The 19,301-nt window shown below is 42.9% G+C and overlaps 2 pseudogenes; one reads left to right on the forward strand and one right to left on the reverse strand.

Annotated features, from left to right (window-relative positions):
- Positions 1 to 19,301, forward strand: part of LOC136479856 (uncharacterized) — a 64,009-nt pseudogene that overhangs the window by 36,655 nt on the left and 8,053 nt on the right.
- Positions 3,106 to 5,403, reverse strand: LOC136483853 (uncharacterized; annotated as a pseudogene).

Consider the following 19,301-nt stretch of genomic DNA (forward strand, 5'->3'; position numbering starts at 1 on the left):
CTCCCCCATGTCAATTTCGGTCTACCTCTACCTCTCCTGGCTTAGGACTCCACAATGCACTGATGCCTCTGAAGGTCTTCTTTGGACATGGCCAAACCACCTCAACCGATGTTGGACAAACTTTTCTTCAATTGGTGCTACCCCTAGGTGGTCACGTATATCATCGTTCCTAACTCGGTCCATTCTTGTGTGACCACAAATCCATCGCAACATACACATTTCTGCAACACTCAGTTGTTGAACATGACGAATCTTTGTAGGCCTACATTCTGCTCCATACAACATAGCCGGTTTAATCGCCGTTCTATAAAACTTACTTTTTAGCTTTTGTGGTACCCTCTTGTCACAAAGAACGCCAGAAGCTTATCGCCACTTGATCCACCCTGCTCTTTGATTCTATGGCTAACGTCCGCATCAATATCTACATCTCTCTGTAACATCGATCCTAGGTAACGAAATGTGTCCTTCTTAGGCACTACTGCCTTCCAAACTTACATCTCCCTCCTCCTGTGCAGCTCCGCCAAAGTCACATCTCATATATTCGGTTTTAGTTCTGCTTAATCTAAAACCTTTAGACTCAAGGGTCTCCAGCCACAACTCTAGTTTCCTATTTACTCCTGCCTGGCTTTCGTCCACTAACACTACATCATCAGCGAACAACATACACCAAGAAATATCCCCTTGAATGTTCCTGGTAACCTTATCCATTGCCAAAGCAAAGAGGTATGGGCTTAAGGCCGACCCTTGATGAAGTCCTATTTTAATCGGGAAGTAAGCTGTGATACCATCATTTGTTTGAAAACTAGTCACTGCATTGTTGTACATGTCCTTGATGAGGGTCATGCAGTACACCTGTAAATTCCATAATGATTAGAAAACATGAAATATTGGAAACACTAGTAGTTCAGATGTTCTAGTTGCACGTCTCCCTTTAACAGCTAGCTAACACATTTATGTACAACTTGCACCAGGACTTATGACAAAAGCTAAAAGGTCAATTTGTTATATTTGAAAGGAATTTAAAAATAACTGACCTAAATTAACCGACAGTAATTGAATTCTACAACCAGAGTTCTAGCAAATTCAAGTATACAGCAAGTAGTGACTGGAGTAGGAATAATCGGCCATGCAGTTGAAGGATGATGTGTTGATAAAAGAAGATTGAAGACTCCAGGGAACTCACGTTATCAGTTGGCTTGATGGAGTACCTGAAGGCTAAAACTGTTAAATGGTGTCAAGAACAGGAGTTACCAGTTTTGCACTGAGCTTAAATAGATTAAATAACTACCATCGTTTCCCCATTAAAAAACAAGTGCACTGTTGCTCCCCGCGCATCATTTTCCCTTCCCTTGTGTCCTGGGATCCTGTCTTTTTGTTGGCACTACTGTTGTTCTATGCTGACAATGGAATGGTTGGATCTACTGATAGGGATGTACTGGATGAGGCGGAGATCCGACAGCTGCTCATTGACCGTATTGGACATCGATGCTGTTGGGGAAGTCACCCTGCCCGCACATGGAAAATTACCTCCATTGAGGACTGCAATGTCTATGTTGGCACCTTGGAAACCTTCATCGAGGAAAGACACATTATTACAAAAAAGGAACCCTATGAAAGTGGGAATATAGATGGAAGAGAAAAAGGTCCTTTGCTTGGATTGTGGGAACTAGATTTGAGGTCTAAGTTTCCTGCACTTTTTGTACCAGAGGAAGAAGTTATGGTCAAGATTCCACATTCAGATATTATTGAAAAATGCTCAGGTACTATATGTATTTTGCTTTCAGTGCCCTCTGATTTTCCTTTAATGAGGGAATTAGATTTGTGCCACTATGTTAATTACGGTTATGATATTTGACATTGCTTTTGTAATATTTGGATTCATGACACCACTGTGTAAAAACCTGTTATGTTTACACCACTATTGTACCACTTGTAGTGGCAAGACTGTAACAAGTTTTGCCACTAAAGTTGATACAGTAGTGGCATAAACGAACGGCATGAGTCTTAATATTACAAAAGAGCAATGGAAAATATCGACACCTGTAATTAACACAGTGGCATGAAACCTAATTTTTCCTTTAACAAATTAAATACATTCATGTAGTAACTTAATTTGCTTATGTAGGTTTATAGCCTTTTGATCCTGCATTTTGAATGCTTCTATGATGGAAATACCTTTCAGTTCATATCCTCACATACGAAGTCATAATAACTAACATGGGATGCATTCGGCCATAAACCTACTTACTATTGCTGCTATTGTGCTATCTTTTGCCACCAACAGGCTGTAAGAACACACGCATGATACTAATCTTAAAATTGTTTTAAGTTAGGACACCTAGCTAAGTGCCCCTTTTTTCACATTGCACCTTAGCAAGTACCTTCTTCATAATTTTGTTGCTATGCATTTACACTTATTTTAATTCTAACATGGTAACTATTGTCACTCTTTTCATATTTCTCTTTCATTTTTTAAAAAGCTATTAGTTGTTTATTTTTTTGACAGATTGCGAGGGTCGTGGAGAGAAACCATGCCCTACATGCAATGCTGGTCAGGAGCACGGGTTTTATAAAGCAAATCAGATGACCCGGTGTGGTGCATGTCATGGCCGAGGTTTACTTGCTCACCAAGATGGATCTGATACAATGTTAGTTGTTCTACTTCCTTTGCTACAGATACGGTTTTGTGATGGGTCTATATTGGTAGGAGGTGTTGCGTAGATTGTAGGCACAGAGGTAGAAGGACGAGGGAATGGAAGGCAATGGCGGCCTATGATGCATGGATACGTGGATACGGATACCGGTACGTGATACGGCGATACTCCGATACGCCATTTTCCTAAAATACAGATACGGGGATACGGCAATATATATAAAAAATAAAAAACCTAAATCCACCGAAATTAGAAATTAGTGCATAGACCATAAATATTACATAACATAATATTGTTCAGGGCATGACGTTCAGGCCATCAAGCCATTATTCAAACTTAGGTTCAACATACACACATAACTACATGATGAAATGATAAAACGATAATTGATAAAGTGATGATGCATGAACGGCAGCTGGCCATGACCAATTGGCAATCATCAAGAAGTCTTTCAGTCACTTGATCCAACATCTTCAGTCAGATCCAGTGCCCCAAGATATTCAAGAACTCTTTCAAGGTCTGGCTCATCAAGTGACAGATCAGCATGCTCAAGGAAATCAGCACCGCCCTCAAAATCAGCTTCAAAAGTATCAGCTCCAATATCCCACATTGTTGATGGACCATGGTTGTATTCCTCATTTTTTCTAGAAAGAAGACGCAAGTTCTGGTGTGTGAAAACTAGATCCTCAGCATGTGCAGGATTGAGCCTACAAAGTCAATTGCAAGTTTGCAATTAGGAATTGAACTACAGGTGTCAAACAATTGAGATTTAAAAAAACAACAATAAAAGGCCAAACTAGAACATGTTTCTCAAGGAACTATGAATCAGCCCATAGGTACTCCAATTTCTCTCAGCACAAGAAGATGATGTTGGCTGGCCAAGTAATCTAAATGCCAACTTCATCAGTTCTGGAGCAGAATGACCATGAATTCCCCACCATTGTTTTGGATCCATATAAGTTCTATCCTCAAGTGAATCAAATGAATTGAATCCAGGTCCAAACAAAGAGAAATTAGCATATTGTTGCTTGACCCTTTTTAATTCCTCACCAGAAAAATTCCTCCTGAAACAAGCATTTCTCATTTCTGAAATCTCCTCATCATTATGGGGAGCTTGTCGGTTTGGAACCTCATTGATCCATGCTTCAGTGTAGTACTTGGGATTTAGTGAGTGTGCCAAGCAGTGCAAGGGGGTAATGCTTTTTGTCCAACGGCTCACCAAGATGTCTTGCATAGCTGAGTAAAAGGTGGATTCTTCATGTGGCACTTTCCCTTCATAACGATATATCACATTCTTCACCTTCTCTATCATTGTGTCCCACATTTCATATATCAAGTGGAGGCATGACTTGTCAGTATCAGCTGCCCGCACCATAGAATAGATAGGATCAGTGAAACTGAGGAAATAGCGCACCTTATCCCACCACACATCATTCACAATCTTGTCCTTCATAAATTGGGCTAGACCAGGATTATCCTCCCTGTAGGCAGTCCACTTTTCACTCACTATCATCACTGAAAGAACATCTTTTATAGCCACAAACCTCTTCATCATCACAACAGCAGAAGCAAATCTTGTCTCGGCAATGGCAAGGAACTTAATCTTGCTATACTCATTGAACATGGATAGCCTCATGGAGTGATTCATGATGAAATTCTTTATACTGCTAGCATCTCCAATGATCTCACTGATCCATTGGAATTCATCATAAAGCACATCCTCAATGTCCCTAGGAGCACATATGTTCTTCAAGCCAAGGTTCAGAGTATGCACGACACATGGGGTCCAGAAAATCTGAGGGTACTTCTGCTCAACAATGATACCAGCAGCTCTGCAATTGGCAGCATTATCAGTGATCACTTGCACAACATTTTGTGCCCCAACCTCATCAATTACAGCTAGCATCTTCTCTGAAATATATTCCTTGGTCTTGGATATTCCTTCAGTGTTGAATGCTTTAAGAAACATTGTACCATCTTTTGTCACAGCCAAGAAATTCAAGAGTGGGCGCCTTTAAGCATCTGACCATCCATCTGATACAATACTCACACCTTTAGAATTCCATGTTGCCTTGATGGGCTGCAACAATCTCTCAACATTTGTCTTCTCTTGCACAAGAAGAGTTGTCCTTAGCTTGTTGTAGCTTGGAGGGACATATCCTCCAATTGGATGATTGGCAGCAAACATGAAAGCCTTCCTGAAATATGGGTTACGTGCAAGATTAAAAGGCAGGCCTGCTGTGTAGAACATCCTAGCTATCAGTTCATCAAGCTGGCTACGGACTTCTAGATTGAAGCTGCACTCAATAGCCGAAACACCCCTCCTCTTCCTCATCTTCTCATTGCCCTTAGTTGGAAGTTGAATATCTCTAGGAAGGTTCCTGCCGGCAGTAGCATTTGCAGCAGAAACTTCAGCTTGTAGTTGTTCAAGAATATATATAGTCACCACTCGACAAAATGTGACCGCAAAACTAGAAATCTTTAACAGATGTGCTTTAACTCTAGAGTAACTTCCTTAGAAACCCTTGTTACAAAGTCTACATCTCATCTTTGCGTTGCCCTCTTGACCCTTTCTAGTTTTCTGAAGAATCTAAACATACCTCCATAGGGGCTTCTTGTCATCATCGTCTGTAGGAATCACACGAGCAAAAGCCAAGACTCGATTTGCAATAGCAGGATTGTTGGCAACAGGAAATTCTTCACTTTCACCACTATGAGTGGATGCAAAAGCATTCATACTAGTCGCCATTTGATCAGACACGAGGGGAAATAAACATAGAGCAGATGAATTAGCACATGGGGAGATTGATTTGAGAAGGGAAGGACCAGACATGGAGGAAGTAGAGGAATGTCAGACTCACTATGGAAGGGGAAGGAGCAGGAGGAGGCATAGGCGGGTGGCCTGGTGGCGGTGACAGCAAGGGAGTGACGAGCGACACTGCTCTGGGCGGCGGTGAGCAGCAGGCTGCCGTGCGTGAGGCAGCTACGGCTACGTGAATGGGGAGAAGAGGGGGTGCAGCTGAATAGAGGGCTTTAATACAAAGTGATTGAGTGGTGTTAGGGTTTGAAGGTATCGCACATGTGTCCCATGAGTATCTGTTTTTTCTATTATTTGGAAATTGCTAAATTGTCCGATACATTCGGGATACGTATCCGGACATATCCGTGAAGTATCTGTATCCGATACAGTATCCGACACTGGTACACGAGTTTTGTGAAGTATCCGTGTATCATAGATGGCGTCCCATGGTTGCCTGTATTCTAGGGCAGATGCAGGGGGTGGCAGTGATGCTAGGAGAGGGTAGGCGCATGGTAGCTAGGATGGCATAGAGCTTGAGGAACAATCCTCTACTTCTTGCTTTATCCATATGCACACATGTCTCCTATATTTAAACTCCCATGACTTGTTCCCTAAGAAAACTAGACGTAGAGTCCTTATAGATTTGGATTGGACTCATCTTATCCTAAAGAAGCTCTATCTTTCCTAATTTGAGTTTATTGTTTCCTATCTTATTCAAGCTCTAATTGGACATGGATTCCACTTTGGGAGGAGGGGCTGACCATCTTGGAGAGGTCGCCGCCCTTCTTAAGAGCTCGGCTTACCACTAACGGGCCCATTTTGACCCGTGACATCACTCCCCCTTGACTTCTAGTGCATCCATAATCCATCTAGAGGTGTCATCGGGAGGAAGGGGAGCCGCCATCTATCGTGTCTCCAAGCGCACTTACAATCGCTTTACCACCATGGGCGAGAGATGGTTGTGGATTGTCCTGTCGAGGAGTTAGTAGCAAAGTGACCCAATGTAGCCATGGGAGGTTGGAGTCATCATATCGTGGCAAACAATTGATGTCCCCAAGGCATTGATGATCTCACGGGCAACGCCCATCTTGACAAGTAGCATTATTATTGCCGGTGGTGGGGGTTAGTTGATGGCTTACACTTCCTGGACCTGCTCATGAAAGATGTACCCTGGCATCCTAAGCACAAGGTAGTGCTATACAAGAGAGGTAGTGGTGATGTTGATGAACTTGCCAAAGAAGATGTTGTCGTAGTTGTAGGTTGGTGACATGATGGACAAGCAACATCTCTTGTTATTAGGACCAAGGAAGACATGGTCAATGGCAAGGAACTATGTCCACTCTTGCGTTACCACGATGTTTGCTAGCAAGGTAGGTAGCATTATCGTTGTCGTTAGGGCATGGAGGTTGGCTGCTAGAAGGCGAAGTCGATCATGCATATCTACGACGAGAAGGGACTCTAGGAGGTTTGGTAGTAGTGGTGAGCATGCCGAAAGGTAGAAGCGACCATCTAAGAAGATAACTCTGCTATCAATGGACCATGTTCAGGTGGTTGTGCCGCTGTGGTTGGTGTCAGTGATGAAGCAAAGCTCCGGTACTTCCTAGACTGCCTTTCTGATGTATGTGAATACGGTGAGGCGAGATGAGACTATGCTAAAGGCATTGTTGCATGGATGTTTGCCCACATCGGCAAAGCGGGTTTAGTTGCATGTCTTAGGACAGTTTGTGGCGTTGGCCTACTCTGGACTCCTGTGAATGCCACGGTGCAGTCATCTTTCTTGAAGCTCAGTGTTGCAAATTTTCACAAGATGAAAATGAGGAAGCCAACTAAGGTGTACCAAGGATGACGTATGTATTGACATTAAGAGCCACCAAGAAGGTGTGGATTTGTGGAGTGTCTCATTGTCGATGTGGAGTGGTACATTGAAGTCTCGTTGTCGATGTGGATCGGCACATAGAAGGAGGCTCCATGGTATGAGACATGGCTACCATTGTCGATGATGATGGATGTCTTGATGCAGCATTTGGCGAGTCCTGGAAACCTAGATATGGGTGTCAATGATGTTATGTGTGGCGCTGGTGACGATGAAGATGTGGGCTCCATTGCGAAGGATGGCGCCTACCAGGTACATGGTGAGCTAACCGCATACACTTGCCTCCTGATCATCGATGTTAGGTTGGACTTGATGTCATTGAGGTCATAATCGTTCATGGCAATGTCGAATAGGTGTTTACACCTATGCTCTCTGGTGAACTGCTTGTCGTCGTTGAAGCACAGAAGGACTCGATGTCATTTTGACATCTCCAATATGAGGCGCTTGAAGCTATGGGGTGGTGAAGTGATCGGGGTTGTAATAATCATTGTTGGAGCTAGAGTTGTTGGTGAGGTAGGTAGCGTTGGTCTGGACGTAGATTATGGGCTGTGGCCATGTTGGTGCTCCGATGGTCACCGACTTGTCTAGTCAATGTAACCCCATGGCTGCCGGCATCAAGCCGTCAACGTGAGCACTACAAGAGGCATAGATCAGGGGAGAAGATGCCGGCGAGGAAAGCCCCTACCTTAGCGTGTTCATGTTTTACTTTATTTGTTCAATAAGATGTTCGCTTACAATGTCTAGGCATATGTATGCCGGAAAGACTCTGGCCCTGGGCCCATGTTACAGACACTGAGTAAAAAAGTAAATAATGAAAATATGCCAAGCTATTAGGAAGATGCCTCCACCGATGTTCTCCTGCTCAATGTTCCGCTGTGTCACCTGTGACACTTCCCCCCATCAAAGATGAAGCTTGTCCCCAAGCTTGAGCATCAGGAAAACATTGCCGTAGAACATTATAATCCTCCCATGTTGTGGCGGATGGTGGTAGACCGGTCCAGAGAACCTTGACCTAAGGAATTGTTGTATTCCCTTTCTTGACCAGACGCCTATCAATGATCCTGTCCAGGACAGCTGTTGCAGCTTCCAAGTCTATAGTTACTAGTAGCATATCAAACACAGGAGTATAGTCTACCACAAATGGCTTCAGCTATGATATGTGGAAGACAGGATGAATCATAGTGCCCTCTGGTAATTGCAATTTATAGGCAATTGATCCAACTTGTTCTAGTACTGTATAAGGACCGAAATACTTGTATGCTAGCTTGGGAAAGGGGCAGTTGGCCACTGTAGATTGATTGTAGGGCTGTAATTTCAATAACACCTGATCACCCACACTGAAATGATAGTCAGTGCATTTTCTGTCAGCCATCAGCTTCATCCTATTTTGAGCTCATGCCAGATTTTGCTTGAGGGATTGTAGATGAAGTTCTCTGTTCTTAATGACCTCAGCTACTGATGGGCAAGTAGTTTCTGGTATTTGAGGTACTGCACCCACATTTGGTTCATACCCATAAAGAGCCTTGGAAGGTGAGCAACCTAGTGAACTATGATAGGAGGAATTATACCACAATTCTGCTAGTGAAAGCCAAGATTTCTAAGGCCTTGGGAGAGTCTTGCACTAAACATCTGAGAAACATTTCTAAACATTGATTTACTCTTTCAGTTTGTCCATCCGTTTGAGTATGATATGATGTGCTCAGAGTTAAATTGACTTTGTACAGCTTAAACAGTTGTGTCCAGAAGTGACTGACAAACACTATGTCTCTGTCACTGACAATAGAATTTGGTAAGCCATGCAACTTCACCACATTATCCAAGAATGCCTGAGCAATAGTGCTGGCAGTGTAAGGATGCTTCATAGGAATAAAATGGGCATACTTAGTTAGCCTATCCACAACTACTAAAATGACATTGTACCCATCAGATTTGGGCAACCCCTCTATGAAATCCATAGAAACATCTCTCCAAACTCCTTCTGGCACAGGCAAGGGTTGCAACAGGCCTGCTAGATGCTGTAATGGATGTTTAGCATGTTGATAGACTGAACATTGCTTGATATAACTCTCTACATCCTGGTTCATAACCTTCCAAGCAAAATGCTTCCTTAGTTTGTAGTAGGTAGGTGTCATACCTGAGTGGCCTCCCAAAGCACTTGAATGAAAAGCAGCAATGATCTTCGTTTGTAAAGCTGAATTTTGGCTAATCCAAATGTTGCCATTGTGTCTAATGAGACCCTGCTTGAGACTGAACCCATTACCATCAAGGCTTGATACAACTAATTACTTCAACAATAGTTGAGCTTTGGGATCTATGGTGTAGGAATTCAAGACCTCTTGGATCCAAACTAGCTGAATAGTAGAAACTGCTTGAACAACCATGAGGTGAGCTACCCTGGATAAAGCATCTGTAGCCACATTTGCTTTTCCTTTCTTATATACAATCTTAAATTGGAGACCCATGAGCCTAGTCATAGCTTTTCTTTGCATTTTAGAATGTAGGTTCTGTTCATAGAGAAAGGCTAAAGACTTGTGGTCTATGAGAATTGTGAATTCTTGCCTTTGTAAGTATGGTCTCTATTTCTCAACTGCCATAATCAAGGCCAAGAACCCCTTCTCATAAATGGATAGTGATTTGTGCTTCTCCCCAAGAGCCTTACTAAGATAAGCAATGGGCTGTTCCTGTTGCATCAAAACAGCTCCAATACCATCATTACAAGAATTAGTTTCTATAGTAAATGGCTAAGTGAAATTTGGAAGACCCAATATAGGTGTTCTAGTCATGGCTATTTTCACCTCATCAAAGGCCTTCTGAGTTGTTTCTGACCAGGCAACTGCTTATATTTGAGCAACTGAGTAAGAGGTTTAGTAAGTAGTCCATAATGTTTAACAAACCTCCTATAATATCCAGTGAGTCCTAGAAAAGCTCTTGGCTCAGTGACTGTAGTAGGTACTGGTGAAAGGTTCTTGTGTGGTTTTGGTAATTGAGTGACAACCCTAGATGGACTAATTGTGTTTATGTGAGATACACATGTGATTAGTCCACAAGTACATGTGTGTGAGCAACATATGCCATGAAGGTGAAAATGGTTTGGAGATGTTGCAAAGCTCACACATGTGATGTTGAAGGAGCTTATTGCACATGAGACATGACATTGAGTCGTGTGATCAAAGTGGAGAAGATCAAGACAATACTTGGCTTGATGGACTAGTTGCAAGCGTGAAGGGCAAGTCGGAGGCTTTGGAGCGATGGACCGCGTGGCGGTGAAGCTTGAGCAAGACTTGGCGCCAATGGATGAAGGCAACGGTGAAAAGCAAGTGAAGTCAAGATCGATGAACCAATATGATCACGTGATAATATGAAGTGGATCATATCATTGTCGATCATGTTGGTGCATATGTTGCAATGACATTGGAGGAGATGGAATGGAATGTGCAAGGCAAAGGTATTACCTAGGGCATTTTAATTCAACGGTCATAGGTGTGTAGAGAAGTTTATGACTGGGTTTAGGATAGATGGCCGTACTATTAAGAGGGGTAAACTTGTTTGCATATCGGTCATCTAATGCCACTTGAGTGATCTAACTTTGCATCATCGCTAGGATTGAGTGGCGTGGCAAGTTGAGTGGCTAATCCTTTGGAAAATGATTGTGAAAATGCTAACACACATACACATGGTGGTGTTGGCACATTTACAAAGGAGATGAAGTTGGAGTTGATGTGGATCAAGTCGGTGATGAAATGGAGGCGAGAAAGGTTTGAAACTCCACCAGCGGAGTGTCCGCCCGTAGAGTGTGGACAGTCCAACGGTGCCCCCGGTGCCCAATACAGAAAAGATAGGGTTTCACAGAGTGCACCGAACGCTAGTCATGCATTGACCAGACGCTGGGGTCCTATGTCCGGTCAGTGGTGGCAGAGAGCGTGCAGGCGATGATCTTTGACCGGACGCTAGCGCTGAAAGTGACCGGACGCTGGCAGGGTGCGTCTGGTCAGGCTAACGAACAGTGACATAGGTGATGCAGAGAAGGTGGAGAAGGACCAGATGCTGATGCTGTGTCCGATCGTGATCGACCGGACATGTCCGGTCACAACTGGTATCTTGCTGGAAACGACCGGACGCTGGGGTTGCGGCGTCTGGTCACTTTGAGCAGCTATGTTCGGTCATCACTTGACTGTTGAGATCACACGACTAAGGTTGAACAGAGGCGACATGTGGCGTGCATCCGTTGATCGGACGCTGAGGTCCTGCATTCGGTCATCCCGAGTTTTGCCCAGTGAAGGGGTAACGGCTAGTTTAGCCTGTGGGGCTATAAATAGAAGGTGGTCTCGGCCATGGCTATTGCGGAGCACCTCGGGGGATTTTGTGTCCATGCTTGAGAGTGCTTGGGAGCCTTCCATCTCACATATGCTTGATAGTGATCATCCAATTGTGTTAGAGAGCGATTCTAGTGCGATTGCATCGTGAGGTTGCATCGAGTGGCACTAGGTGATTGAGTTGTAAGCTAGTGGTGCTTGTTACTCTTGGAGGTTGCCACCTCCTAGACGGCTTGGTGGTGGTCTCCATCAAAGCCTGCAAGAAGCTTGTGCTGTGCTCTGGAGAAGAGCTTTGTGAGGCGCATTGTGCTCACCCCGCGGGAGCCACGAAGAGCAACTCTAGTTGAGCATGTCATTGAGCTACCCTCACTTTCAGGGTAGGTTCTTGTGGTGCCTAATGTGTGGGCTTGGCGGGTGATGCCAATTAGCCGCTGAACCACCAAGTGAGCGATCGACACAACGGGGACGTAGCGTGTTGGCAAGCACGTGAACCTCGAGAGAAAATCACCGTGTCAACCTTGTTCTTCCTATTGGTTTGCAATCCCCTTACACAAGCTTGTGATTACTTTTATATACAATGTGCTTGAGTAGTTGATCTTGTAATTAGTTAGCTTGTGTAGCTCACTAGTTACCTTCTTGCTTGTGTAGCATAGAAGTAGCTCCCTTGCGTGTCTAATTTGGTTTATGTAACCTTGTTAGTCACATTGCTTAGTTTATGTAGCTAAGTATTTGCGCTCTATAATTTGGCATTGGTTGCCTTGTTATTGAGCATTGTTAGTGAGCATTAGGTGGCTTTGTGCTTTTGCTTACTAGCATGTGTAGGAGCTCCCTTGTTGCTTGAAGTACTAGTGGTATAGATTTTTGTGACCTTGCTTCTAGAATTGGTTAGGTGAGCTCTAGTTAGCTCGGCACCTTTGTTGCTTAATTAGGATCTTTGCAAGGTGCTAGAGAACATAGATAGAGGGGTGTAGTCTTGGCTAGACCGATAGTTTAATTCTGCACTTATTTCGGTTAGCCGACGCGATTAAGTTTTAGTAACGACTATTCACCCCCCTCTAGTCGCTATCTCGACCCTACAAGTGGTATCAAAGCTAGGTCTCTCATTTTTGGTCTTCACCGACCCGAGAGGATGGCGTCTAGTGAGCTAGATGTTTGTGAGACACACATTTTTGATGGTACAAACTTTGCACTTTGGAAAAATCACATGCTTGATCATTTTCGTGCAAAGGGACCTAAGTTTTGGTGGATTGTCACTAGTGGTCTCACCCATGTCTTGGACCATAGAAATCTCACCAAAGCTCAAAGAGTTCTCTATGAACTTGATGCACATGCTTATTGTTTTCTAATGGATGCATTGAGTTTTGATTTGATGAAACAAGTAAACTACACATAAACCGCTCATGAGATATGGGAGTCCATCAAGCGCACCTTCGGTGATTCCTCCACATGGGATGATGGCAAGTTCAAGGAGGATGAGCCCAAGAAAGTGGCGCATGAGGATGTTGAGCATGACCACAACTTGGTGATTGTAGAAGATTGCTCTACCTCATGGTCAAGTGATGATGATGATCGATCTACTACAAGTTCACTTGACAAGATTGATGATGCTACAAGTGTTGCAAATGATGATGCTACCCTATGCACACTTGATGGTTATGATGATGGATCATGCTCGGATGACATTGCTACTACAAGCTCTCCTACATCACCACATTGCTTCATATCACAATGTGACACCAAGGTATCAAATGATAATGTGGTTGATCATGTTGATTCATATGATGAGCTCGTTAGTAGACTTGCTAGCATGACCATGTCTTTAGAAAATGAGAAAGCTAAAATAATGAAATTAGAAAATGAAAACTCATTTCTAAAGAACTCTTGTGAAGAACATTAGAAATTACTTGATGCTTTTAAATCTTCACATGATGAGCTAAAATTGAATCATGAGACACTACTTGCATCTCATGATGAATTATTAGAACAACATGCTTCTCTCATTAAAATGTTTACAAAGAAACTTAAAAATAATGAGAGCTCATCATATGGATCAAATGATAAATTGCAAAATGTTGCTAACCCTTGTGATGTAGGCAAGAAGCTTGTATCCACCTCTTGTGATGATTTATTAGAAATGCCATGTTCTTCACAAGTAGATGCTTATTCTACTTCTATGTCTTGTGAGACTAACTTTTTGAAGGAAAACAATGAGCTCAAAAATGAAGTGGAGAAATTAAGCAACAAGTTAGAGAGGTGCTACAACTCAGAAGTCACCTTTGAGCACATGTTGAAGACTCAAAGAAACTATGGTGACAAGTGTGGCCTTGTCTTCAAGAAGAAGATGACAAAGAGCGAAAGAAAGAGATAAAGAAAGATGAAGAAGCTACAACAAAGAAAGCTCTCTCATACCATGTGCTACCGGTGTCATGAAGCGGGACACCTTGCAAATGGTTGCCCTAACATTGAGAAGATCAAGAAGATGAAGGAAGAAGAGAGGCTAAAGCATGTGAAGTGCTTCAAGTGCCGCACATGGGGTCATCTTACCTCAATGTGCCCAACCAAGTAATTGGTGAAGCAACTAGAAGAGCCTCAACCAAAGCCACAAGTTGAGCAAAAAAAGACACCTCAAGTTCAAATCAAGATCAACCATGAAGATGGTGGTGACTTGATGATGATGAAGAAGAAAACAAGAAGGGATGGAAAGGCAAGGCATCCAATGCAAATTCAAGATGCCAAGATGATGAGCAAGAATGAAGATGAGAAGAAAGTCTATGCTCACATCAAGTGCTTCAAGTGTGGAAGTACTGGACACTTTGCCTCTAAGTGTCCTACCAAGCTTGAGAAGAAGGCTCACCACAACAAGAAAGTGCACTTGATCATAAGTGGTATTCATTTCATATGGGTGAAGAGTGAAATTCAAAATGGTATCTATTGGTCTTCACCAAGCTTATAATTGGACTTCACATTGCTATTGGAGTAATGAATTAGAATCTATATGACTATCCTCTACTCCAACATAGCAAAGGTATTATTGTAATGTGCATGATCATTTCATCCCTTACTAGTATGTGGTTAGTGCATATAGTATATGCTTCATAGGATCATGCATAACAAATGAAATATTTACATTCATAGTCTACCACTATTGCTTGAATGATTATTTGTTCTAGTGGTTAGTATATGAATTTGTTCATGAGCTAGTAAACCCAATTACTTGATTTAATTTGGATTGCCAACAAGTGACAAATACAACATTGGCAAGATAACCCTTGCAAGAGGTGTGAAGAAGCTTGTCATTGGTTCAAACTGAACTTGATAGCTTAGGCAAATCAATATTAGTTCAAGTCAACCATAGAAGCTCATGATAGTGATAAGAGTACAAGCACAAGACAACAATACAAATGGATATCTAGTTTGTTTGTTACAAGTGGTATCTAGACTCAAGTATTTCATCAAGAATCTATAAGTGATGTCTAGATCAACTCATAAGTGATATCCTATAAGTGGTACTCATGAAGATAGCAAATGTTTAAGAAATGGTTTTTATTGATAAATCCAACAAGTGGTTCTATACTAGAAGATTCTTTCAAGCGGTATCACATCTACATATGGTATCAATCATGCAAGACGATGGTTCCACAAGTGATCCTCAACTTTAAGTGATCATCAAATGAAGAATGCATCCCTCACCTACAAGAGCTCAAGTGTATCAAATGGATGACCCATGCTATCACATAGGGGAGGTGTCACACAAATTGATATCAAGGTCAAAGATCCTATGTGTGGTATCTCAAGAAGCCCTATACAAGATACAAGTTACAAGTGGTATCTACAAGTGGTGTCATTCCAACAATTAAGTGATGTCCATAAAAAATGCAAGATTCAAGTCTCAACCATCTACCCCAAATGCATACCTTTGCATCAATGAGAAGCACACCTTTTATGGAAATTGATGACAAAGGGGGAGAGATTGTACAAAGATATGAAAGCTTTAATATTGAGATTGTACAAGGGGGAGAGATAAGATATGAAAGCTTTGGGAGAGATTGAAACAAAGAAGTAGAGGTTGGACATGGACATGGACAAAGAGGGAGCAACATTGAAGAAAAGAGATGGATCAAAATTCTTGGACAAGAGAAGCACACAGATAGGGGGAGCAAGCTCATAAACTTTGATTGATTGCATTTGATATGTGCATATTCATGTGCTTGCTTGCATTGCATAAGTTCTTAAATTCAATATGCATGCTTGTGTGGTGTATGCTAGTTGTTGAATTTGTTTGATGAAATGAAAACTAGCATGCATAGGATGATAGCTAGACACTTGGTATGTTCTTCAAGTAATGCTAGTACCTTGCTTTTAATGTTGACCTCACGAGGTATCTAGTGATTTCATTTCCACGTGATATCTAGCTAACCATGGTGCTAAGGATGAACTTAAAGGCACAACTCCGATTGGTATCACGCTTCAAAGGTTTACTTTATACACCATAGCATCATTTAGTAGTAATTACTCTCCCACAATTTCAATCTATGCATATGCGTGAGCTTCAAAACAAACACTCTAGCACATATGTAGGGGGAGCTAATACTACCATTTCGGGTTTGTGGTAGTTGTCCAAAATCATTTACACATGGTAAAATTGCTTAGGCAAGCAACATGAATCCAAAAGAGCTTAGTTTCCATATCTTTGTAGAGTTGTCATCAATTACCAAAAAGGGGGAGATTGAAAGGTCCTTGTGTGGTTTTGGTAATTGAGTGACAACCTTAGATGGACTAATTATGTTTATGTGAGATACATAGGTGATTAGTCCACAAGTACATGTGTGTGAGAAACATATGCCGTGAAGGTGAAATGGTTTGGAGATGTCGCAAAGCTCACACATGTGATGTTAAAGGAGCTTATTGCACATGAGACATGACATTGAGTCATGTGATCAAAGTGGAGAATATCAAGACAAGACTTGGCTTGATGGACCGGTTGCAAGCGTGAAGGGCAAGTCAGAGGCTTTGGAGCGATGGACCGTGTGGCGGTGAAGCTTGAGCAAGACTTGGCGCCGATGGACAAAGGCAATGGTGAAAAGCAAGTGAAGTCAAGATCGATGAACCAATATAATCACATGATGATATGAAGTGGATCATATCATTGTCGATCATGTTGGTGCATGTGTTGCATCGACATTGGAGGAGATGGAATGGAGTGCGCAAGGCAAAGGTATAACCTAGGGCATTTCATTTCATCGGTCATAGGTGTGTAGACAAGTTTATGACCGGGTTTAGGATAGATGGTTGTACTATCAAGAGGGGCAAACTTGTTTGCATATCGGTCATCTAGTGCCACTCGAGTGATCTAACTTTGCATCATCGCTAGGATTGAGTGGTGTGGCAAGTTGAGTGGCTAATCCTTTGGAAAATGATTGTGAAAATGCTAACACACATACACATGGTAGATAGTCCGACGGTGCCACCGATGCCCTATATAGAAAAGATAGGATTTCACAGAGTGCATCGGACGCTAGTCATGCAATGACCGGACGCTAGGGTCCTACGTCTAGTCAGTGGCGGCAGAGAGTGTGCAGGCGTCGGTCTTCAACCGAACGCTGGCGCTGAAAGTGACCAGACACTGGCAGGGTGCATTCGGTCAGGCTGACAAATAATGACATAGGCAATGCTGAGAAGGTGGAGAAGGACCGGACACTGATGCTGCGTTCGATCGTGATCGACTAGACGCGTCCAGTCGCGACTGGTACCTTACTGGAAACGACCGGACACTGGGTTGCTGCATCCGATCACTTTGAGCAGCTGTGTCCAGTCATCACTTGACCATTGAGATCACGTGACTAAGGTTGAACGGAGGCGACACGTGGCAAGCATCCTTTGATCGGACGCTGAGGTCCTGCATCTGGTCGATATGATTGGAGCATTCGGTCGTCCTGAGTTTTGCCCAGTGAAGGGGTAACTGCTAGTTTAGCCCGTGGGGCTATAAATAGAAGGTGGTCTCGGCCATGGCTATTGCAGAGCACCTCGGGGGACTTTGTGTCCAAGCTTGAGAGTGCTTGGGAGTCTTTCATCTCACATATGCTTGATAGTGATCATCCGATTGTGTGAGAGAGCGATTCTAGTGCGATTGCATCATGAGGCTGCATCGAGTGGCACTAGGTGATTGAGTTGTAAGCCGATGGTGCTTGTTACTCTTGGAGGTTGCCACCTCCTAGATGGCTTGGTGGTGGTCTCCGTCGAAGCCCACAAGAAGCTTGTGCGGTGCTCTAGAGAAGAGCTTTGTGAGGGGCATCATGCTCGCCCCACGGGAGCCACGAAGAGCAACTCTAGTTGAGCGTGTCATTGAGCTACCCTCACTTTTAGGGTAGGTTCTTGCGGTGCCCGATGTGTGGGCTTGGCGGGTGATGCCAATTAGCCGCCGAACCACTAAGTGAGCGGTCGACACAACGGGGACATAGCGTGTTGGCAAGCACGTGAACCTCGGGAGAAAATCACCGTGTCAACCTTGTTCTTCCTGTTAGTTTGTAATCCCCTTACACAAGCTTGTGATTACTTTTATATACATTGTGCTTGAGTAGTTGCTCTTGTAATTAGTTAGCTTGTGTAGCTCACTAGTTACCTTCTTGCTTGTGTAGCATAGAAGTAGCTCCCTTGCGTGGCTAATTTGGTTTGTGTAACCTTGTTAGTCACATTGCTTAGTTTGTGTAGCTAAGTATTTGCGCTCTATAATTTGGCATTGGTTGCCTTATTATTGAGCATTGTTAGTGAGCATTAGGTGGCTTTGTGCTTTTGCTTACTAGCATGTGTAGGAGCTCCCTTGTTGCTTGAAGTACTAGTGGCATAGGTTTGTGTGACCTTACTTCTAGAATTGGTTAGGTGAGCTCTAGTTAGCTCGGCACCTTTGTTGCTTAATTAGGATCTTTGCAAGGTGCTAGAGAACATAGATAGAGGGGTATAGTCTTGGCTAGACCGATAGTTTAATTCTGCACTTGTTTCGGTTAGCCGACGCGATTAAGTTTTAGTAACGACTGTTCACCCCCCTCTTGTCGCCATCTCGACCCTACAACTAGCCAATGTAGCATAGCAGTTATCTTCTTTTGGTCTATGGCCACACCTTTAGAAGAAATTATGTGGCCCAAATATTCCAAACTATCTTGAGCAAAAGTACACTTAGAAGATTTCAAGTACAACTGATGTTGTCTAAGGGTGGCCAACACTTCCTCAAGATGACTAGCATGATCTTCTAAAGTGTTGCTATATATCAATATATCATCTAGAAAGACTAACACAAACTTCCTAAGAAAAGGCTGAAGTATCTGATTCATGATACACTAGAAAGTGGCTAGTGCATTAGTGAGACCAAAAGGCATCACTTTAAACTGGTAGTGGCCATGATGTGTCTTAAATGTTGTATTGTGCTCATCCTTTGGGAGCATTCTGACCTGATGGTAACCAGACCTCATATCCAATTTTGTGAAGAATTTGGAACCAGCCAATTCATCCAATATCTCATCAATTATAGGCATTGGGAATCTATTCTTTATAGTTAGTGCATTGAGTTTCCTGTAATCCACACAAAACCTCCATGTCCCATCTTTCTTCTTGACTAGGAGGACTGGAGAAGCAAATGGGTTGTGGCTATGGCAAATTAATCCACCTTG

The sequence above is a fragment of the Miscanthus floridulus genome, chromosome 9 (assembly GCF_019320115.1).
Source record: "Miscanthus floridulus cultivar M001 chromosome 9, ASM1932011v1, whole genome shotgun sequence".
In the NCBI taxonomy this organism is placed as follows: domain Eukaryota; kingdom Viridiplantae; phylum Streptophyta; class Magnoliopsida; order Poales; family Poaceae; genus Miscanthus; species Miscanthus floridulus.